The following is a 23880-nucleotide window of genomic DNA, read 5'->3' as shown; positions in this document are numbered from 1 at the left end:
GAGATCAACTTATAAATGAATGGTCTTTCACCATTGTCTATTAAATATGAAATTAGCTTCTGATACATTTCTCTTAGATGACAAGTGATGAATACAGAAAAAGCAGCAGAGAGTACTGATTTGTTTTTATTTTTAATAATGAAGATCTTTCTGGGCAAAAGTGAGACCACATCATGACAATGGGCAGAGAAATCCCCAGCACAGGTCCTATCAGACTTCTTCACTGTTCAAGATTTCACTTTATTTGTACAGCTGGATCGGAAATCTGTCCTGTGCTTCACACACGAGTTCCTAAAACTTAATTCTTGGGGGCTACAGCTTTTAGAAAGAATGGGAGTTCCCAGTCCCCTGTGTGTTCATCAAAGAAGCAGCAGGGTATATGGAGATACTGATGATGTATTAAATGGGGAGGTATGAAGAGCTAGGTCTGCTATGAAAATAAGGTGAGCACATCACATAACTGGTGTCCATCCACCCATGCATCTATCCAGCCGCACAACAGTTCAGTTAGCAAATGCTTGCCCAGTTGGCACTCCCTACAGCCATTATGTTAGATGCTGGGAATGATGAAAGCACCAGCGAGGGCCAGAGGGCACATACATGCCGTGAGCTGCGGGCCATGCCTTCTGCTTATCGGTGACCTCAGAGACCTATGATGCTTCTCGTGACTGTCAGCACGGTTCAGTCCCGGGTGCACAGTGGACTGGGAATGCGGTCTGGCTGCTCTGAGCACCTTTCTACTGTGTTACAGATACAGCGCAGTCCAACGGCGGGAAAAATTTTCAGTTTTTATATTAACTTTTTAAAAACGTATTTATTTTAAAGGCAAAGAGACATAGGGAGAGAAACAGAGAGTGTGTGTGTGTGTGTGTGTGTGTGTGTGCGAGAGAGAGAGAGAGAGAGAGAGAAAGAGAGAAAGAGAGAAAGAGAGAGAGAGAGACCAAGCCCTTTCATCCGCTGGTTTTCTCCCCTAGTACCTTTAACAGCCAGGGTCGGGTCAGCTCAAAGACATGAACCTGGAACTCCGTTTGGGTCTCCCATGTGGGTAGCAGGGAGCCACCTGCCTAAGCCGTCAGGTGCTGTGTATCAGAGTGCACATGTTTTTCTATTAACTTTGTGTGTGATTTCAGCAACTTGCTTGGCTTCTCTGGGCTTGGTGGTCTGGTCCACAAATGGTGATGTGGATGAAGAGAATAGTATCCCAGGTAGGTTGTGAGGATCATGTGAGTCTGTATGGCAGAAACACCTAGCACAATGCCTGGAACACACCCAGCACGCAGCAGCTTTTATTATTACAATAATGAAAGAAGAAATCTACCTCCTCTAGACCATAGTAAGCATTCACCTGGGTGTATCTATTTTTTTTTATTTATTAGATTATAAAGCAAAGTATCTGAGACATCATAGCTCTGTGAGCTACAGACCCTGACCTCAAATGGCACTTGGTTTGGTCAGCTACTGCAAATTTCTATATGTCAGAAAAAGTGTTTCTCTGTATCTGAGATATTTTTCCTTAAATCTCTTCTCTCTCAACCAGACCCCTTTTTTTTCCACATACCCTATCTGACCTGTAATCTACCCAGACATCATTTGACTTTCTTTTAAATTACCTCCCACTGTTTCTGTCCTTCCTTCAATCACTCAACAGATTTTCATTTACTTATTTGTTAAAGAAATAAGCTGGCTATTGATTATATGCAAGAATTAAAGATAAAAAAATGAACACAGTGTTGTCCATAGCCTCAGAAAACTTCCACTTTAGCCAGAAAGCAGATAATATAAAAAGTTCTAACATGAAACAAATAATCCTATCAGTAATAATTAACATTTTGGGGGCACTCACCATATACCAGACACTCTGCAGAGCCTTTTGCTTTCAAATTTATGTCAGTATCTCAATTGTCTGCCAAGCACAGGAAGGAGTTCATGCTATTTCACCCCCATGTTGCAGATAACAAGATTGACTTTCAACAAGGCTGCAGAATTTGGCCAAGGATACAGATATGAGCATCAGAACTCACTTCCAGTAGGGGATACCGGCTTTGACGCTCCATACCTAAGACTGAGCTCAGCCCCAGAAGTGGGCTCTGATGATCTTGACAATCCCAACTTCAGTGCTGCTGGAACAAGGCCCAAATCTACCAGAACCCAGCTTCTCTCCAGCAACAGTTGTTGTATAAGGAGAGGTGAGCTTGTCTGGGTTGCCTGTGCTGTACAGGAAGAATTTTCATAATATGGAGAAACATTTCTCTTTACCTACCAAATGTGAATTCTACTGTAGGTACCATACATCAGGAACACTAGACATATAGGGGTTCCACAAAGGAAGAGTAGTCAACTGGAAAAACTTTGGCTTTTTTTTTAAGATTTATTTGTTTGGGGGCCGGCGCCGTGGCTCACTTGACTAATCCTCCACCTGCGGCGCCGGCACCCAAATGGGCGCTACTTCTAGTCCCAGTTGCTCCTCTTCCAGTCCAGCTCCCCGCTGTGGCCCAGGAGGGCAGTGGGGGATGGCCCAAGTGCTTGGGCCCCTGCACTTGCGTGGGAAACCAGGAGGATGCACCTGGCTCCTGGCTTCGGGTCAGCACAGCACCGGCCATAGGGGCCATTTGGGGGGTGAACCAACAGAAGGAAGACCTTTATCTGTCTCTTTCACTGTCTAACTCTGCCTGTCAAAAAAAAAATTTATTTGTTTGAAAGTCAGAGAGGGAGAGACATCTCCCATTGTGGGGAGCAACCCGGACTGGACTGAGTTACTGGAATTAAGACTTATTCTATGCATCTGCTCTCCCACAATATGGCGCTGGGAGAGGAGAAAACAGCTTCTACGCAGCTGCCTCTTGCCAACTTGAGTGATGACCTCCAGGAGCTGATCCTGCTCCTGATTGGAGGAGAGCAGCGTACTCGGCGTGTGGGCGGCCGAGTTGGAATTGGCGGAGGAGGACTATAAAGGAGGAGAGAGAGAACATGCACCAGGAACATCTAAGGGGAACATCTGAAGGAACACCTGTGCAGCCCCCGAGAGAGCCGGCTGGCGGTGTGCCGCTCCCCCACGGAAGTGGGGAAAGTGGCTAGGGGGAACCGCCCTTCCACAGAGGTGGAAGGGTCGGTAGCCAACCCGGGAAGAACCAGCAGCAAACCGGGGAGGGCCGAGCAGACAAAAGAACAGCGCAGGGTCCTGTGTCGTTCCTCCACGAAGACGGGGAGCGACACCCATCTGCTGGTTCACTCCCCAACTGCCAGGGGTAGGCCAGGGCAAAGCCAGGAGATTTATCCAGGTTTCCTACTTGGGTGCAGGGACCCAAGGATATGTAACATCTTCCAGTGTTCTCCCAGGCACATTAGCAGGGAGCTAGATTGGAAAGTAGAGCAGCCCGGATTTGAACTGGCCTTATGGGATGTCGGCACTGCAGATGGCAGCTTCAAATGTTAGGCCACAACACTGACCCCAAAACTTGGGCTCTTGATGACATTATAGACGTACTTTTTAAAAATTATTTCTTAAAATTTATTTATTTGAAAGGTGGAATGACAGTGGGGTGCACTGAGGGGAGGGGGGGGCGGAATCCTCCATCTGCTGATTCACCTCCAAATGCCCACAACAGTCAGGCCTGGGCCAGGCCAAAGCCAGAAGCTGGGAACTTCATCTGGGTCCCCGCTATGGGTGGCAGGGATCCAAGCACCTGAACCATCCCCTGCTGTCTCCCAGAGCGCTCTATCAACCAGTCTCGAAGTTTCCTTACTTTTGAGGCATGTTCTATTACTTGCTGCTAGGGGTATCACATGGATACTACACCTGATCATAAAACTCCATGATCTAGACCACAAGTGAGAAAAGTCCATGGAAATGGCAGTCACTAACATTGGGTTGGTGATGACACCATATGAGACATGCTGCAGGAGGCTACCTGTAAAAGTCACCTTACTTAGTCCTCTGCTGAAAACACTCTCGCTGGGGTGGGTGCTCCTGCACAGCAGGTTAAACCACTGCTGGCAGGCCTGTGTCCCACACTGGAGCAACGGTTTCAGTCCCCACGGCTCTACTTCTGATCCACACCCCTGTTAAGGCAACTGGGAAGACAGCAGGAGACAGTGTAAGCATTGGAGCTGCTGCCACCCACAGGGGAGACCAAAGTGATCTTCCTGGATCCCCGCTTCCCCCGATCCAGTCCTGGCTATTTTGGCCATTTGAGAAGGAGTGAGCCAGCAGATGGAAGATCCTCTCTCTCTCTTTTTCTCTCTCTCTTCCTCCCTCCCTTCCTCCCTCCCTCTCCCTCTGTGTATCTCTTTCTCTGTGTCCCTCTGCCTTTCAAATGAATGAACAAGTCTTAACACACACACACACACAAACACACACAATTATTCTGTTCAAAATCCTGTAAGTTGTTTTACTGATATTTTTTGTTATCACCCTTTAAACATTCAGGAACTAGATGCTATTAGTGGTCAACTAAATTCCCAAAGTTCCCACAGCCAAAAAGAGGTTACACTTGGGTATATTGGTCTGCCCCCAGTTCTGGGTTCCTGGCTCTGAGGCTGCCTAGGATGAAGCATGGGACGTCGTTCCTTTACTGTGGGAAACCCAGCAATTTTTCTCCACCTGCTGACTTCTCAGGAGGAATTTATTTTCTTCCAAGACCTGGGACCTTTCTCTGGCTGCCATTTTGCTCCATTGTTATAGAGACACCAACCTCATCTCTTTCCTTTCTGTAGAGAATTTCTGATTGAACATCCTTTTGACTCAGACAAGGTTAGCTCAGGTCCGACCCAAGGCTATGCGATCTCAACTTGGAGCCAGAAGACCTATGTTTTTGTCTCAACTGCAAAGTCACTGACTTTATGATCATGGTACACGTAATAGCTCTGTACTGTGTTACTTTGCTATATCCAAGTTAGATCATGAATTCCCCAACAAGGAGGGACAGAGAATTCTGCCAAATCCTGTAAGATACAAGCAAATTGGCCAGGAGCACCTTTGCTGAGATTCTTCGCCGTGTGTTAACTGTTTGAACTGCGAGTCTTAATCCTCCTGTGTATCACCACCTCACAAAGGCGGGATAAAGGACTTTTGTCTCTTCCTCCTGCGGACATGCAGTGGCAAGCACTCACCTTGCACCTTGAGGTCCCATTGCACAATGCTGCAAGTGTTTATCTACCAACAGGGCTAGCCCCCAGCCTTTTGGAAACGGCCCTCCAAACACGCCTGATATCCAAAAGGAAAGAGGAGAAAGAAATGATACTAAAATGAGAACTCAACGTCTGAGAGTCAAGCACCGCATGGAAGATTCTGCTGTGCGGCTGCGCTGTAAAACGTTAGCTGCTGTCCCGAACTCACTCCGCTGTCGTGCTGGCGGCTTCAGAACCTGCAGAAGAGGGGTTCACCGTTCAGGAAGCCCCGAGGAATTCCGTCTACAGTCAAAACCGGGCTTTATGCCTCTTCTCCTAATTTCCTCTAACTTTGATTCCTTGTTTCCTGGCCAAGGGAATTTCAGTGACCATCCTCCAAAGGAGGCAAAGTCCCAGGCTCCCTGTCTCTGGGGAAGAAACCTCTTGTTCGTAGCAGATGAGAGGACGAGGGGGTTTCCCTCTTCACTCATCTTTCTCGGGAACTTCACGCGGCCTTTATGGCTAACCCTGCCCCGGTGCTACATCAGACACAGGTGAACGACAAGAGTGTGTTGACTGTTTCAGGAAAGTGAATGTAGGTAGTTGTAAAGAAATGCACAGCGGATACACAGATGATAATACAACGGGGATGTCCTGTGGAGGATTAAAGAGGTGAGGCAGCACCTCTGTGGTTTCTAGACTTCTGCTCTAAGCACTGATCTTCACTGAAGGACTCCAAGTCGTATTTGTGGACTGCACATAGCAGGAGCCCAGATGGCTCACTGGGAAAATGAGAACCGAAGCAATTCACTAAAAATGTTAGCAGACAACCCGTCTTCCCCTAATAGTGGTGGTGACTTGGACGTAAACGATCAGAATCCAGCTCGATTCAACTCAATCTGCTCAACAAGCATGGATGTACAAGGATCAATCAGCATTCTCAGGGGTACCTTCATCTACAGAGACCGAGTTCATGACCAAGGCCCTGGAGACAAACCGCGAGAAAGCTCCTCCAAGGCCAAAGACGGCGCCCGCACGGTGGCGCGTGAACCCCCTCTGGCTCTCTGCCCATCTTTTTGGTGTTCACAGTAAAAGCTGACAGAGGGACCTGTCTTAGGAGGAGCACAAAGTCACTTTTGCCTCTGCTGTGGTTGAAACGAGAGGGCCTGGATTTCTGGTTTTACTTTGAAAGGCTCCAAATGCTGACTACTGTGCTTATCTAACACTCACTTTTCTTTTTAACTTTTTGCTGTGTTTAAGAGGTAGGCGAATTTGGTGTGTGTTTCCCCGAGGAAGTCCTGGAAGGATATGGATAAATGGATGCTAGGGAATGCCACAACACCGGGGAGGCAGGCACCACCCTGTTCACGTGCAGCTGAAGTCGGTCTCACAGCGTTGAGTAGAAATGAACAATGGCCCATTCTCCACAAACGCCAGTCCAGCTGCAAGTGGGCCTATAGCACCTTGACAGCGGGATGGTGGACAGGTTCTCTTAGGCAGACAACTGCACCCAGTTCTTAGCCTGCATGATCTCAGTCATTCCTTAGCACGTGTTGACTGGACCTCAGCTTTGACCAGACCTTTTTACAAAGAAGGAAAATCCCTGTTTTCATTTTCACAGGGCTTTTCGGTTCCAACTGGGAGGACAGCACTTGAAATGGAATTAGCCACATGGGCAGAGCAATGTAAGTGGGTGGCAAGTTTATTATGCAGACAAAGAGAAAAGCCACTGAGAACTGGCATTCGTGAGGAAGTTCCACGGAGGAAGGAAACACATTAAGGACCCTTGAGGAGATCACAGCCTGGCCAAGAGAATTCAAAGATACATGAAAATTAAAAGTACATCATCAGGTACTTCTACTGGGGGCTTGCCTGCCTCCCAGAATTCCCTTCGGCATTTGGGCATAAACTCTTGACAGGAGACGTAAAAGTAAAGCAAATGGCAAGAAGGGCCGGCGCCGCGGCTCACTAGGCTAATCCTCCGCCTAGCGGCGCCGGCACACCGGGTTCTAGTCCCGGTCGGGGCGCCGGATTCTGTCCCGGTTGCCCCTCTTCCAGCCCAGCCCTCTGCTGTGGCCAGGGAGTGCAGTGGAGGATGGCCCAGGTGCTTGGGCTCTGCACCCCATGGGAGACCAGGAAAAGCACCTGGCTCCTGGCTCCTGCCATCGGATCAGTGCGGTGCGCCGGCCGCAGCGCGCTGGCCGCGGCGGCCATTGGAGGGTGAACCAACGGCAAAGGAAGACCTTTCTCTCTGTCTCTCTCTCTCACTGTCCACTCTGCCTGTCAAAAAAAAAAAAAAAAAGCAAATGGCAAGAAGCAAAGAAAGCTGAGATTTTTATTTGTTCATTTACATAAATAAAAAAATAACACTCTGTCCCATTTAGAAGGCTTTCTTTGCTTAATAATAGAGATTGGGATACACTTTAATAATTTAGGGTTTATCGAACATTTTAGAAGCATTTAAAAATTAATATATTACTGTGCAATTCAGGTATACCATTCAATTATATTCTTACTTCCGATTCTACAGGTAATTAAAATTATTACCACAAATGAGATCTCAGAATCTATTATGAATGGTAAAAATATTCTTGATCATTATAGATTCCGTCTAATATTCCTACCACTTTGTAGGTTGTAGCTTGCATTTCTACCATCTAAATTATTATGTTTAAAGTTTGGAGAATTGAATGAAGGTGTTTTTAAGACCCTGTATTTAAACATATTTCTGTATGTTTATCATTTGTTTATTTGGTGACTATGTACAATTCTAAAAAGACAGTATATGCTTTTCCTTTTTTTTTTAAGATGCATCCATTTATTTTAAAAGCAGAGCTACAAAGAGGGAGAGGCAGAGGCAGAAAAAGAGAGAAAGGTCTTTCATCTACTGGTTCACTTCCCAAATGGCCAGAATGGCCGGAGCCAGGCTGATCCAAAGGCAGGAGCTCCCTGCGGGTCCCCCATGTGGGTTCAGGGGCCCAAGGACCTGGGCCAGCCTCCACTGCCCTCCCAGGCCACAGCAGGGTGCTAGATCAGAAGTAGAGCAGCCGGGACTCAAAGCAGCGCCCATATGGGATGCCTGTACTGCAGGCGATAGCTTTCCCTGCTACACCACAGCACCAGCCCCTGTGTCTACTTTAAAAAATGGCAAGTAATACATTCTGTGAATTTTACCCCCATTAAAAAAGAAAAACAAATTAAGTCTCAGGTCCAGAGAACTGTTCACTTTGCACTCTGATTGTTATGGGGGAGAGAGAAGAAATCACGTAATTGGCTTGACTGGATGCACTGTTAGGACTGACTGGTTTCCCTTCACATTAATGAACACGAGTCTCACAGGGGTCAACACTGCCTGGAATCAAAACACTAGTATGTGTTTCTCCTAGAAAGTAAATTGGCCTTTTACACTCTGCGGTAGTAATTTCCCTCAACTTTGTCCTCAAATACGATTTCATACTAACCCTCTCTTCAGATTTCTGCCCCCGCCCCCAAACCCCACCATCCCTTGCCCCACAGCACATCTCACTGATAATTCACTGAAAACATAGAAGCTGCCAGATGGTCTTTTCTCACCTTCCCACCAGCCAATAGATAACCCTTACTGCCAGCTGATACTGCTAATCCATATCCCGACAATTGTTCCCCCATTTATCACTTGCAGGCCTGGCTGCCACTCAGCTTACAGTAGCAAGCAGTCATGCGCTCAAAGGAGCTTAAAGGTCTTGTTGGACAGGAGTTGGCCATGTGGGTGTCACTCTCAGGTACAAGAGGTTATCTTAGGTATGAGCACATAACATGGTGGGGTCTCCGGGAGCTGGAAGACAAGCGTTCACTGGGGTTTTAAAAAATTATCAAAGAGAAGCCCATCTCTTTTATTGAGATATGTTTCTCACCACATAGATTGCTTGCAATTGCTGCAGGTGTCTAACAAGTATCTAAAAACCAGACAACCCGTTGAGGATGATAGAGCTGACAACAGGTGGCACCTGTGTCCTTGGTGACCATTTTGAGTCACTGAGTCAGCCATCTCTGTAGTGTTTGTGTGAGCACAACTGTATTACTTTAATTGGGCCTCTGTTACTTTTAAGACAAACATCTGTACTGAACAACTGGAGATGCTAATGGGACTATCAAAGGCCAACTCTTTATGCAGGTTTTGCAGTACCTTCAGCTCTGCCTGTCCCAAAGCCCCTGCTCCCGACACTTCTGCACCCTTCCACTCAATCCATTTCTGTGTTCTTACCCTTTTGGGAAGATTTTAGTTGGCATACAATCATGCCATCATAATCACCATGATGAAAGATGTCTGTCCAGCCCTCCCTTGCCTTTCCTCCCTTCATCTTCCCACTTCTTTGCTTCTTTTCCCAAACTTCAATAATTGCCTAGCCGTACTGTTGTCACTCTCTCATAGTCTTAGTACTTTTTACTGAAATGCCCACAAAAAAGCACTGCCTATATAACTGAGGAGTCAGAAGCAGGAACTGTTTCACTCAACACCTACGGTTCACAAACTCAGCAGTCAGAGTGTTCTATCTCTGTACCTTACTGTTGCTCCTTTGTGTCGGCCTCCTTAATTCCTAATGCAGACAAGCTGTCTTCACACAGTGCTGAAAATGTCACCTATGGACTTCAAGTTTCATGATTTCAATACTAAGGCAATTGATCGCCCAGTCACATTTGAAAGTGGACCCTACTCAGTACATCTTAGTCTCTATGGCCTCTCCTGATTCAGTCTTTACAGCCAGCAAAATAGGGTATCAGAGTTGACCTCACCTAGGTCACACCCTCAAAGGTCATTCCCTTTAGCCAGGAATAGTGTGATTCACAGTCGGAGAGATGTTACAGGCCTGGAATCAGAAAGCAGGAGTCCTCCAGGCAAGACAGATGTGAAAACAGAGGCCAATTACAGCCCACCCTGTGGTGTTCAGCACAATTACACCCCTGTGCCCAAATGCTCCTGTATGATATAACACATCAAGGCTACGATACTTAAAACCTCACTTAGTCTCTTCCCAAAACAAACTGAAGTCATTTCATGTTGCTGCACCAAGCCATGTCCCTTGCTCAGTTTTCTAAATTACACACACCACGCTCCCTCCAGTCAGATCCTAAATACACGCTGACTATGCAGGGAAAACAGGACCCTCGGGGGTAAAGGGGACAGATCTTACATTGTCACCAGTTGCTACAACACCACTTCCTAATAATCGGAGAAAGATTGGCCCCGCTGTTAGCAGTGCCGAGGGTGGATGTGGCCAAACTACTGGCGTCTGTTTCTGACCCCTGGGAAGCTTTTTGTCCTTTTCTTCCACATGCACAGCCAAGAAAAGAACTACAGGGAATCCCCAGGCGTGGACTGCACCCAGTTCCAGTTTCAGGACCGTCACCGATTTCTGCATCAGGACTGTGTCAGCTGTGTTATAGAAATTCAATCTTGGGGCTGGCGCCGCGGCTCACTAGGCTAATCCTCCGCCTTGCGGCGCCGGCACACCGGGTTCTAGTCCCGGTCGGGGTGCCGGATTCTGTCCCTGTTGCCCCTCTTCCAGGCCAGCTCTCTGCTGTGGCCCAGGAAGGCAGGGGAGGATGGCCCAAGTGCTTGGGCCCTGCACCCCATGGGAGACCAGGATAAGTACCTGGCTCCTGCCATCGGATCAGCGCGGTGCGCCGGCCGCATTGCGCCAGCCGTGGCGGCCATTGGAGGGTGAACCAACGGCAAAAGGAAGACCTTTCTCTCTGTCTCTCTCTCACTGTCCACTCTGCCTGTCAAAAAAAAAAAAAAAAAAAAAAAAGAAATTCAATCTGATTTGCCTATTTTTCCAAATATTTTTCTATTTATCATACTTAAATTTTTATTCACAGTAATCATATGCATACAAGAATACAGTGTGTAATCCAATACCTCTATATAATGCACACTGATAAAATCAAGTTAATTAATGATTTCCTCTCTGCCATTTTTTTTTAACTGGAAATTTATATTCTTTAAATAAAAAAGTACAGCTTGTGGATTACAATGGCTTTTCCCCCCCATAACTTCCCTCCTACCTGCAACCCTCCCATCTCCCACTCCCTCTCCCCTTCCATTCACATCAAGATTCATTTTCAATTCTCTTTATATACAGAAGATCAATTTAGTATATATTAAGTAAAGCTTTCAACAGTTTGCAACCACACAGAAACACAGAGTGAAAAATACTGTTTGAGTACTAGTTATAGCATGAAATCACAGTGTACAGCACATTAAGGACAGAGATCCTACATGGGGAGTAAGTGCACAGTGACTCCTGTTGTTGACTTAACAAATTGACACTCTTGTTTATGGCGTCAGTAATCACCCTAGGCTCTTGTCATGAGGTGCCAAGGCTATGAAGGCCTTTTGAGTTCAACAACTCTGATTATATTTAGACAAAGTCATAGTCAAAGTGGAAGTTCTCTCCTCCCTTCAGAGAAAGGTACCTCCTTCTTTGATGGCCCGTTCTTTCCACTGGCATCTCACTTGCAGAGATCTTTCATTTAGTTTTTTTTTTTTTTTTTTTTTTCCCAGAGTGTCTTGGCTTTCCATGCCTGAAATACTCTCATGGGCTTTTTAGCCGGATCCGAATGCCTTAAGGACTGATTCTGAGGCCAGAGTCTGCCATTATTTTTTGACTGGAGCCTTGCAACACCTCTCTCCTGTTTGCTCAGAAAATACATAATAGATGACAAATCGTAGTGCCACTCAGGAATTTTCCTTCTAACTCTGATTTGGCACCCATTATTCAACCTCTACCTGTGTGCTTACCCAGCTTCTAGTAATTACTGCTCTATGTTCAGACGGAGGTTTTTTTCAAGCTTCCATAGAAGAGGAAGAACATGTGGAGTTTGTCTTATGGTGCCTGGCTTGTTGTACTGAATGCCCTCCACTTGTATACATTTGGCTGCAATGTATTTCATTCTTTTTTATGGTTGAATAATAGTCAACTTTATAAATATGTGTGTAGAGATATGTTTACAGATACACACACACACACCATAATCTCACCCTTTTATTACCTATCTGTTGGTAGATTGCACAGTTGATTCTATTTCTTGGCTATTGTGAATAGTGCTGAAATAAACATGGTGGTACAGATGTCTCTGATATATCAGCTTCGTATCTCTTGGATATGTAAGTAGTGGCGAGATGGCTGCATCCTGTCGCAGTTCTATTTCTAGTTTCCTGATTCTCCATACTGTTTCCTGTAGTGGCTTTGCTATTTCCATAGTGGCATAGTTCATAAGAATTTCCCATTTTCCACATTCTAGACAGCATTTGTTGCTTTTGGTTCTTAGATCATAACCATTCTAACTGTAATGAGGTGGTATCTCATCATGGTTTGGATTTCAATTTCCCTGATGGCTAATGATACTGAGCATTTTTTCATGTATTGGTTGGCAAATTGGCTTACATTAAAAAGATAGTTAATTGGTTCATTTAACTGGTAAATACAGGTTCCCTTGGATCCTTAATTTTTAGAAAAATCCCATGTTACCATCATTGGCTCCCCAACCCCTGCACTCTTGGAAAAATATTTCCCAATAGCTGAGAACATACAGCCCTAAATTATATTCCTCTTCCAGTATCTTTTGCTAAGATTTATTTTATTTAGTTCAAAGGCAGAGTTATGGGGTGGGGGCAGAGATCTTCCATTCATTCTCCAAAATGATTGCAATGGCTATATCCAGGCCAGGTCGAAGCCAGGAACCCACAGCTGGATCTAGGTCTCTCATACGGGCTCAAGGGCCCAGGCACTTGGACCATCTTCTACAGCTTTCCCAGGAACACCAGTAGGGAGCTGGACTGGAAGTGGAGCAGCCAAGACTGCTGGCGCCCATCCAGGACATCAGCCCCCAAACTCTTTTTCAGTCCAGCTTTTGCCTCCATAGTACTGAGACTGATACTGTCAAGCTTGTCTTTGATCCTTTTCTGGCCAAACATAGCACCCAATTTTCTGGTCATCTCATTCAACTTCTCAGTAAGAGAGTCCACCTGGGATCACCCCATGCCTTTTGAGGCATGCCTTTTTTGGCTTCTAGGACACAATTCTCTGGATTTCATTCTGATTCTCACTTTCCTTCACTGCATTTTCCTCTTCTATACATTGACATCTGAGGGATGAGCCCTGGGCCCTCCTCTCTTTCTTATCTACATTCTTTGTCTCAGTTATCTAACTGGGTACTCTCAATGACTCTCAATTTGTTTCAGTGCAACCACTCAGCTTAAAACTCACAGGAGGACTCTGGCCTCAGAATCAGCCCTTAAGGCATTCGGATCTGGCTGAAGAGCCCATGAGAGTATTTTAGGCAAGGAAAGCCAAGACACTCTGGCAAAACAACAACAACAACAAAACCTAAATCAAAGATCTCTGCAAGTGAGATCCCAGTAGAAAGAACAGGCCATGAAATAAGGAGGTACCTTTCTCTGAAGGGAGGAGAGAACTTCCACTTTGACTATGGCCTTGTCGAAATAAGATCAAAGTCGAAGAGCTCAGGGGGGCTTCCATGGCCTTGGCAACTCATGACTAGAGCCTGGGGAGATTGCTGACGCCTTAAACAAGAGTGTCAATTTGTTAAGTAAACAATAGGAGTCACTGTGCACTTACTCCTCATGTAGGATCTCTGTCCTTAAGGTGTAGTTCAATGTGAATTAATGCTATGACTAGTGCTCAAACAGTATTTTGCACTTTGTGTTCTGTGTGGGGGCAAACTGATGAAATCTTTACTTAATACCTACTAAATTGATTTTCTGTATATAAAGATAATTGAAAATGAATCTTGATGTGAATGGAATGGGAGAGGGAGCAGGAGATGGGAGGGTTGCGGGTGGGAGGGAAGTTATGGGGGGAAAAATCCATCTACTAAATAAAAGTTAAAAAACTCACAGGAGGAAAACTTAAAAGGTCATGGAAAATGAAATAAAAAATAAATGTATTTTGGTGCCACATCTTTGAACTTCATGCATAGTTTTTTCATAATATACATTTTTTCAGCAACTCTCTGAAGACGCTTTGTAAGTGTGGATTTCACATTTTTTTGCAACACAGTAAACTTAGCTTTTAATTCCACTTTGCATGAACTTTTTGAGGTACCCTCAAATAGGCAATTACAGCAACCTACTTATTGTTGTCACATGAGTGTATCCTATGCATCTCAGAATTAACATAATCACAATGAATTCCTCATAATCTGCTCCTACCCCAGACATCACCCCCTGTCGCAAAGCCACAAAAATTTTTAGTTTGTTTTTCCTCTCACCGTGTGCCCAAATCCACTGCTAAGTTCAGTTATGAAAATCACCCTAAGTAATGTTGTCCTCCACAACCCACATACACACAACAGCAATGAGGATGGCAGGATAAATTTCCACCATCACTCAAAAGCAAATCTTGCCAAACCTTACAGAGTTCATGCTATAGAGAAAAGAAGGACTTCATGTAAAAACAAAGGCTCCTCTTGTAAGGCTTTGCAAGCTGCCTTGTGTTCATGTTACAAATTATGCAAATCTCAGCAATAAATTATGGAGGCAAACACTTTTAAAATGATGGCTCCTACCTGTGGGATGGGTAGGAACCCTAATGTCTGAAGATCCATTTAGTTCATGCAACTGATTTGGTCTCATTTCAATTTTACAACTAAAACAACCAACCAATTCCTCCTCTTCCACTCATCCTACACAAACCAGACTTGTGCATTCATTAATATTTCTGCCATCAACAGGTTATTTGCAGCCATTTCTAGATTCATGTACATCTTAAAATAGACCTCCAAGGACCCATAATTTAGCAGCATAGTTAGTCCTTTTCAGTCTGCTGGCACTGACACACAGTGCCACTAACCAGGTGATACGAACAGAGATGTATTGTGCTGCAGTTGCGGGAGCCACAATCCAGGGATGAGCAGGCATGGTTCCCTCGGAGGCATCCATTCTTTGTCCCCTAGCTTGTGTTGTTGCTGCAATCTTTGGTGTTCCTAGGCTTGTGGAAGTAGCCCCTGGTCTCTGCCTTCATGTGAACATGGAGAGTACCTGTTACCCAATTTCTACTTTTCATAAGAACACCAGCCAGACCGTAGTAGAGCCCTCGCTAGTCTTGTATGGCCTCATCTGAGCAATTACTTTTCATAAGCAATTACAATTCCATCTTCAAATAAACTCATGTCCCAGGTACCAGGAGTTAGAATTTCAACACATGCATTTTTAGGGCACAAAATTCAACCCATAACACCCCAAATTGTTTGCAGACAAAGCTTTGAATAATGAAGACACACTTAAGTTCTAAGTAAAAGGCAGAAATATTTACAAAAAGGTCAATCAATTACTGAAATCTAAAGCTAGGATTCCAGACATCTGGATTCCCAAGATTCTTTTAATTTCCCCCAAAAAAGTTTCCTAGGCCTTGCAAATAGCTAAGAAGAGCAGAGAGGGCAACGACTTGGGCCTAGCTGTTAGATTCCGATTAGAACATCTGCATCCCTTGGTGGAGTGCCTGGACTTGATTCTCAGCTTTGCCTTCTGATTCCAGCCTCCTGCTAACACAGACCTTAGGCGGCAGCCTTGATGGATCACGAAGTTGGGTCTCTCATACTCACAGGGGTAATCTGAGTTTCCAGCTCCAAACTTTGGCCTGTCCTAGCCCTGCCCTGGCTGTTGTGGGCATTTGGTAAGTGAACCAGCAGATGGGTACTCTCTGGCCACCTCTCTTTATGCCTCTCAAATTAATCAATCAATCATTTAGTCAATCTATCTCAAGAGAGAAATGAACAAACATGGCAAAACAATGAGGCAATAAATCACTGACTTGGATGTAAAGGTCAATGCTTGGATATCATAGTAAAAGAGCAATAATACCAGAATCTGAGAAATTAAAACCAACACAATATTGAACAAAAAGTAATAAATAGCAACAGAGCTATTGTTGTTGCTAGCTATAATAGAGACAAGTCTCAATCCACAAACTCACGAGTGTTATACACATTTTTTATTTTCTGTAAATCCTATTTTTCAACACAAAGCTTCCACCTATGGGTAAACAATCATGTCTGACGACTCTACTCAACAACCTCCGGGATTGTTCACCCATCTGGGAGCCTCGTATGTCCCCGGGGCACAGGGGAGCCTCTCTGGTCCCAGCCTGGATACGGCTCAGAAACCCTTGTCCCCAGGCATGGGTCCTGGCAGGTGAGCTCACCGCACAGCACAGCTGTGCTACAAGAGCCTGGGGCCCATCCCAGGGGACAGCTCTGCTCTGCTCTGCTTTGGCTCTTTCTCAGAGCTCTGCCCTATGCAGCACACAGGCTTCCTCTGCTGGCGGGATGCACACGGTGGATCCTCCAGCCTCCAGCTTGGGGAAAATCACTTCTGCTGTCTTTGAGTTTCTCTCAGGGTTGCATATTCTCCAAACTCCCTGTTATTCTCTTTGATAGTTTGCACAAACCAGGCAACATTAGGAAAAGTCCCCAGAGGTTAAGAAATACACAGTCCCCTACTTTGTTTGAATGAAGAAGGCCACTGTTCCCAGATGAATTTTAAAGCAGGAAGTGATCGTTCCCACCAGAACACAACCTTTAACTGACAGCTACTTTAGAGCGTGTGTGGCTTCCAAAGAAAACAGAAAACACATGAGATGGAAACGAAGCACTGAGAGACACGGAAGGGACTGGGGGCAGAACACACGCACTCCAAGCCTCAGGGTGACATCGCCCTTAGTGCTACCAGCAGAGCATGTAACCAAGACCCAAGAAAGCTTCGTTATAGATGCTATCGGCTTCCAGAATCTCTTCCTTGACCTACAGTTCCTGCGTAGAGAGTAACTCACGAAGCTAAGGGAGTGACCCAACAGCTCCCATAGTTAACAGTGGAAATCTCAATGCTGGCCTCTACTTCCGAGCTTCGGCAAGAACTCACAGGCTGGATTCTGGATTGGTGTGACATGGGACTTAAGCACAGGTGCAAGGACGAGACCTGGAAGCAAGGTGTAGATGGGGTGGGACAAGGACAGTGTGGAAATCACGGGGCTCCTGGCACCTGACCGAAAAATCCAGACCAGATCACGATCGCTACCTTAGTGTGCCACATACGAATTCTTCTTGTCTAACCCATTCCCTAGAGAGGAAGAATTAGCTGCTGGTCCCCTAACCACCCATTGCATATTCTCTCTAGTTTCTGCAGGCATCTGCACTTTACACCCTGTGTGATCCGTCACTCTCAGTAGGTGCCTCTCTGGTGCTCCCCAGGCTACAGCAGAGATCTGGCCTTGGCTTCGTCTTTGGAACAGAGACGCTGACAGTGATCTCAGGCAAAACCAGAGAGCAGCCTGCACCTTCCCCTCCCTCCCACCTTTATGTAAAGGTCTCTTTCTGTCTGATATGCTACGATTTTAAATGGTCCCACTGGATCAGAAACACAGTGGTAAACATTTTTGAGGTCTGGGGTGGGCACTTGGCACAGCGATTAAGATAGGGCTTCGGACATCCTGCCTGGGTTCCAGTTGCAGCTCTGCTTCCAACTTCAGCTTCCTCCCAGTGTGCATCCTGGGAGGTACTGGGTAATGGCTCAAGTCATTGGGTTCCTGCCACCCACTTGGGAAGTAATTGGGTTTCTGGTTCCTGATTTTGGCCTGGTCCAGCACCAGTTGTTACAAGTATTAAGAAACTGAGCCAGCAGAGAGAGAGAGAGCAATCTTCCATCGGCTAGTTCACTCCTGAAATTGCCGCAACAGACAGAGCTCAGCCAGACCAAAGTCAGGAGCTTCATTCAGCTCTCCCTTACGGGTGCAGGGGATCAAGAGCGTGGGTCACCCACTGCTGCCTTTTGCAGGGGATTAGCGGGGATGTGGAACAGAAGCCGAGCTACCGAGACCGAAAACCGGCTCCCAAAAGAGTTGCTGGTGCTGCAGGCAGCAGCTTTACCCACTACGCCACAATGCCAGCCCCATGAAGCCCATTTTTAAAAAATGAACTTTTCTTTTAATTCTATTTTTCCATGAACTATTTTTAAAAGGCAGAGCAACAGAGAGGTAGAGAGAAACCTACCATCTGGTCATTTGTTCCTCAAATGCCTGAACAACTGGGGCTGAGACTCCCACAGGGTGGCAGCAACCCAAGTACTTGGGCCCTTATCTGTTGCCTCACAGGATATGCGTGGGGATGGGACTGGATCCCTGGCACTCTGGTATGAGGTGTGAGCTGCACCATAAGACCTACCCCATGGGCCCCACCTGGGGAGCCTCTGCTAGGCTCCTGCCTGCCACTACACTTCTGTTCCATAAGCTCAACAGAGTTGCATTTGTGTAACTCCAAATGTCAATACTACTTTGTTTCAGAGACTAGTGAGACCTTCACCCACAAACTGCATGCTTGGGACAGTCACTGTGGTACAGCAGGTTCAGCCACCCCTTGTGACTTCCACATCCCTTATTAGGGTGCTGGTTTGAGTACTGACTCCTCTGCTTCCAATCCAGGTTCCTGCTACTGCTTCCTGAGAGGCAGTCGATGATGGTTCAAATGCCTGGGTCCCTGTCACCCATGCGGGACATCTAGATGGGGTACTGGGCTTCTAGCTTTGGCCTGGCCCAGTCTCAGCTGCTATGGGTGTTTGGGGAGTGCCCCACCAGATGGGAGATTGATCTCTCTTTCTCTGCCTTTCAAGTAGATGAAAAGAAACAAACATGAAATACACACACACACACACACACACACAAGCTCATTTCAAAGCTTCTACCTGAAGCCCCATGGACTGAAAATTAGGTAGAAGAAAAAGCCTATTTATAATAAATGGGTTTAAGAGTCTGATAGAGTATCATAGTCTCCACATTCCAAAGATCTAAATAAGAACATCCAAATTAGACATCTTTAAGCGTCCCTAGCCTCATTGGTCAACTGGGCCTGCGTGGAGCCTCTCATACGAAATGAATGGACTCTAACATCTAATGATTCAAATATCAGACAGCTGGGGTGACCACAGATTACATAATCACCTAGAATGTGACCAATCTTTAATTCAGCCTGCTTTTTCCTCAGTCCTTATATTTAATTAATCACCCAATCAATTCACAAATATTTCTTGCCTCTGTTTTATCTCTATCTCACACTTGACACCTTATCGTTTCTAAACCGGATTTTTACAGCAGTATACATATTGATATGCCCGAATCTGGTCCCTCAAATCTGTCCTTCTCATTCCTTTCTCTCAAAACTTTCGCTCTTGACTGCAAATCAGAATATGCCTCCTTCAGGACTTCCTATGTCACCCCATCACCTATGGGTCAACACAAAGTGTTACAACATAAAGACCATGGAGTTTGACAATAAATGGCTATGAGACTGTGGGGCCACCTAGGGCAGCATCAACCCAAACGTGGTGGAGACAGAAAGGGCAGGGTAGAGGAAGTGGCATCCAAATGAAGACCTGCAAAGAAGACAATCTTGGGTTTGCGGGATAGTGAGAAAGCAGAGGGAATGATGAGAATAGAGAAATTCCAGACAAAGACAAAGTGCACATCACTTCAAATTGAACTGTAAGGAAGAAAGTCTGTCTTAGATGAAAGAACTTAGAATATGGTACACTCAAGGAACTGGAAATGGTAGAACAGTAGTATACCGAGGGTGCTCTAAGATACAGCTGAAGAAATGAGTGGTCAGATCAGAAATGGCACTGTAAGAAATACAGACTTGACCTCGACAGGGAAAGAGACTAGCTTAGGAATCTGAGTTGAGGTCGATGTCGTAGAATCTCTACCTGGCTGGAGTGTCAGGGAGTCATTCGACAAGGACCACGACAAAGGTAAAATTGGGGGAGACTGCTACAGATGCTGGCCTGGATAAGGGCAGCGACAGTGGATATGGAAAAAATGGCCGATTCAGGAATTAGCTGTGGGGGCATCATTCATGAAACCAATCAACTGACTGAACATGTAGGGTGAGGAGCAGAAAAGAATCTAAGAACATTTCTGATACGAGCTATGGAATTCACCATTTCTGCTGAGGGCACTAGCCTAGGGAATGTGGTAGAACAATCTGACCTGCTGTAGGAAGTTGATAGGCTGAATTTCAGGGAAGCAGAGCATGAGTTAACTATGAGAAACTTGGAGGAGCTGCTCAGTAGGTGGTCAGATCATCAGGTCAGAGGATCCGGATCAATAATAAAGACTCAAAAAAAAATAATAATAAAGACTCAATTCTGCACAGCTGCATGCAAAAGCCACATCACCCAGAGAAATTACATGTGACAGAAGGGCTTTCCCATGTACAAGATGGCCGACACAATCTCCCTGCACTGTTCAGAGAAATACACTGGCGGATACACACAAGAGTACCTAGCGGGATGCCTGGCTCGCAGCATAAGGTCAGCAAATGTTTGCTGAATGAATAAATGAAGAACTGAATGGAGGCAGCTCACTAACTGCTAAGGCTTGGCTGTGCTTTGTGCTCCAAAGGCTCAGGGACTGGAAGCTTGGTCCCTAGAGCAGTGGGGGGAGGTGGTGGGGCCATTAAGGTCACGAGGTCTCCCCCTCTTCACAAATGGCCTCTTGCTGTCTTGAAGGAGGGGTCAGTTCTCCTAAGAGTGGATGGTTCCCCTGAGAAGGGGCTGTTAGAATTCTGCCTGGTACCTCCCCCGAACCCCTCCCTGGCACTACCTCTCGCGTCTCCTGCACACACTCCTGCCACCACGATGTCACCTACCGTGAAGCCTTCACCAGAGCCACACAGATCCCATCACCATGAACTTGTATCTCCAGAACTGTGAGCTACATGAACTTTTCTCTCTGTAAAACACCCTGCTGTAGGTGCTGTGTTATACAGACGCAAAACTGATTAAGACAGTGGCTTACCATTTTACTGGTAGATGTTCAACAGAAGGAAGTTTACCATCCCAGAAAATATCTTGGGAAGAAAATGTAGAATAAGCCCACCCAATAGCACCTGCTCTTATCAGCTGAACAATAAATGCTAAGGGAGGAGGATTTGCTCCTTCTTAGACAAGAAGATTACTTTTATTAGCATGCAGTCAGCTATTTAAAACTGACCTCTGTTTGATCTTGACATTTACAAGCCAAAGGAAGTCTTCAGTTGTGTAACCGGCCAGCAGTCCACACATCCCGCCTGCAACTACAATAACAGAAGCCAATTTGTCCTTGTGCCTGATCCTATTCAGAACAACACATCCCTTCACCAGCTTGGAGTTGTTCCCTGACATTCCCTGAGGCTCCCAGTTTATGCCCAGTAAGCCAGTAACACAGTGAAGACTAATAATGTCTGCTTAGAAGAGAGGTTGTTACGACTTTTTATATTAAAGAGGGAACTCTTCTGCTGTAAAATCAATCAGAACCCTGCCTTACCAAGTTGTTGAATGAAGTTCCTAATTACCAGGCTTTGTGTGATAAGGAAATCCATTGCAGGTCAAACAGACTGCTTGTGACTCTGTGACATTAAACTTCAAAACAAAACACAAAACAAAAACTCATTCACAAAATCTCATGATTTCAGATTTGGCATATCAAGCATAATTTTAGAGCATTTGCAGAAATGAATACTCCTACCAAGGACACATACTTCTTTCAAGTAAACTTGACATCAAGGGACCCACTGTTGCAATTAAACAATGAAAAAGAAGCAGAACATTTTTGAGCAATCTCAGTATGCATCAGACCACGTGCTAAGTACACATTTTCAGTATCAAAACATTTGTTGAAGGTCAATGCTCCTCTATATCTAAACTTAGAGAAAACACAGATCAAACATGAAGAGGTACCAAGGAGAAAATATTAAGAGTTTGCTTTAGGGCCATAGATGTATCATGATTAGTAATTTGTTGGTTATTATAGTCAAACATAATAGGTTTTTGAGCTTGTGTTTGTTTCTAGTCCAAGCCTTACTACACCATGTACAGATACGCCTTGTGAACTGAGAATAAATATTAGCCAAACTGATAAAACTTTCAAAAGAAAGTCAACCTTCAAAACCCTTCCTTTTTTGGTACTCTGATCTGTTTCCTACAACCCCACCAACTGCCCCCCCCCTTTTTTTTGACAGGCAGAGTTAGACAGTGAGAGAGATAGAGAGAAAGGTCTTCCTTTTCTGTTGGTTCACCCCCCAAATGGCGTCTACAGCCAGTGCGCTGCGCCGATCCGAAGCCAGGAGCTATGTGCTTCCTCCCAGTCTCCCATGCGGGTGCAGGGCCCAAGGAACTGAGCCATCCTCCACTGCCCTCCTGAGCCACAGCAGAGAGCTGGACGGAAAAAGGAGCAACCGGGACAGAATCTGGCGCCCCGACTGGGACTAGAACCCAGGGTACCGGCATCGCAGGCAGAGGATTAGCCTAGTGAGCCTCGGCGCCGGCCTCCAACTGCTTTTTGAGCTCTAACTGCTGATGGCCCACTGTTCCTGTCTTTCGGCCAAATGAGTCCTAAAAAGAAAATTCATATCTTTAAAAATGTCACCTTGAAGAGAAAACCTGAGTCTTAAACCTCTGGACTAACTCTGGGGATTGCCTTGAGTCTACTTTTGTTACTATGAATAAACACACACACTCACACTCCAAAGCTACAACCATCGTTTTCTCAAGCCCAAAAGCCCGCTAGTCACTCTCAGGAACCATACTTTCCGATGGAAGTTAAAGCCCAGTGTAGTCCTAAAGACACACCCAGCACAGTACAGTACTTAATGCCATCTAAAGCTGCCCTCCAAGGTGCTATGTGCTTTCAATGCTCAGTTTTTTGTCTGTGTCCGTGCACTAGAATGTCTGCTAACCTTGCTTATTGCTGTATCCCCATTTCTGAGAGCAACGCTTGGAATAGAGCAACACTTTGTTCCATCAAAGAATGAGTGCTGCCCCCAAACAAAATGAACTCGAAACTTGGCCTTGGCCTTGACTTTGAACAGTCTGGCAAACCTTGGGTCTTGGAATAATAAAAATTGTGTCTGCAGGAAGTAATATGCGGGGAGCCAGTTAGAAGGGATTCCCATCTTGCATGCTCTTTCGGGCAACCTACACATTCTCTTTTCTTTTAAAATCTATTTATTTGGAAGAGTTATATGGAGAAGTGCGTGCACACATGCACACACACACACACACACACACGGGGAGTCTTCTATCCACTGGTTCATTCCCTAAATTTCCTTAACAGCCAGTGCAGGGCCAAGCTGAAACTAGGAGCCTGCAATGCCATCTGGGTCTCCCACAATGAATGCCAGGGCCAAACACTTGGGCCATCTTCTGCTGCTTTCCCAGGTACAACAGCAGGGGACTGGATGGGAAGTGGAGCAGCCAGGATTCAGCTGACTCTCACATGGGATGCCAGCCTAACAGGTGGTAGCTGAACCTGCTTCACCACAATGCTGGCCCCATTCTTGATCACAGATACTTGGTCCCTACCTTTTATACTCCACATGAATCTTACCACATGACTTCAGCAGGAAGTAGGTGTATCCAACACTGTTATTTTCTACTAACTTGAGACTTGCTGAGCACAAATTGCTTAGAACAATATTTGTTGTTGTTTTTGCCACACTTCCTACAGCTTTTCTATGTTAAGAAGGGCATCAAGTTGCTAATGGGTCTTTCTAGGGAATTTTCATTATGTAAAAAATTTGGAGAACTGAGAAAACCAATGAAGAAAATGCCATTTCAGTTTGAGATACTCAAATAAACATCTTGTGTTTGACTCTTTGTATATGAGGTCACAAAGAACATAAATACCTAACCAGGTACAAGCCAGAACTGGGGCTTCCAACCAGTGGTATCTGCTCAAAGTAACATAG

General features: G+C 45.5%; 1 protein-coding gene across 8 annotated transcripts in view; it reads right to left on the bottom strand.

Annotated features, from left to right (window-relative positions):
* CCDC192 (coiled-coil domain containing 192) overlaps nucleotides 1-23880 on the bottom strand; it is a 298623-nt gene that overhangs the window by 242311 nt on the left and 32432 nt on the right. The gene's annotated exons all lie outside the window — the stretch shown is intronic.

This window comes from Oryctolagus cuniculus, chromosome 6 (genome assembly GCF_964237555.1).
Source record: "Oryctolagus cuniculus chromosome 6, mOryCun1.1, whole genome shotgun sequence".
Lineage (NCBI taxonomy): Eukaryota > Metazoa > Chordata > Mammalia > Lagomorpha > Leporidae > Oryctolagus > Oryctolagus cuniculus.
Note: the sequence above shows the minus strand (reverse complement) of the source record. Positions and strands in the feature narration are given on the sequence as shown.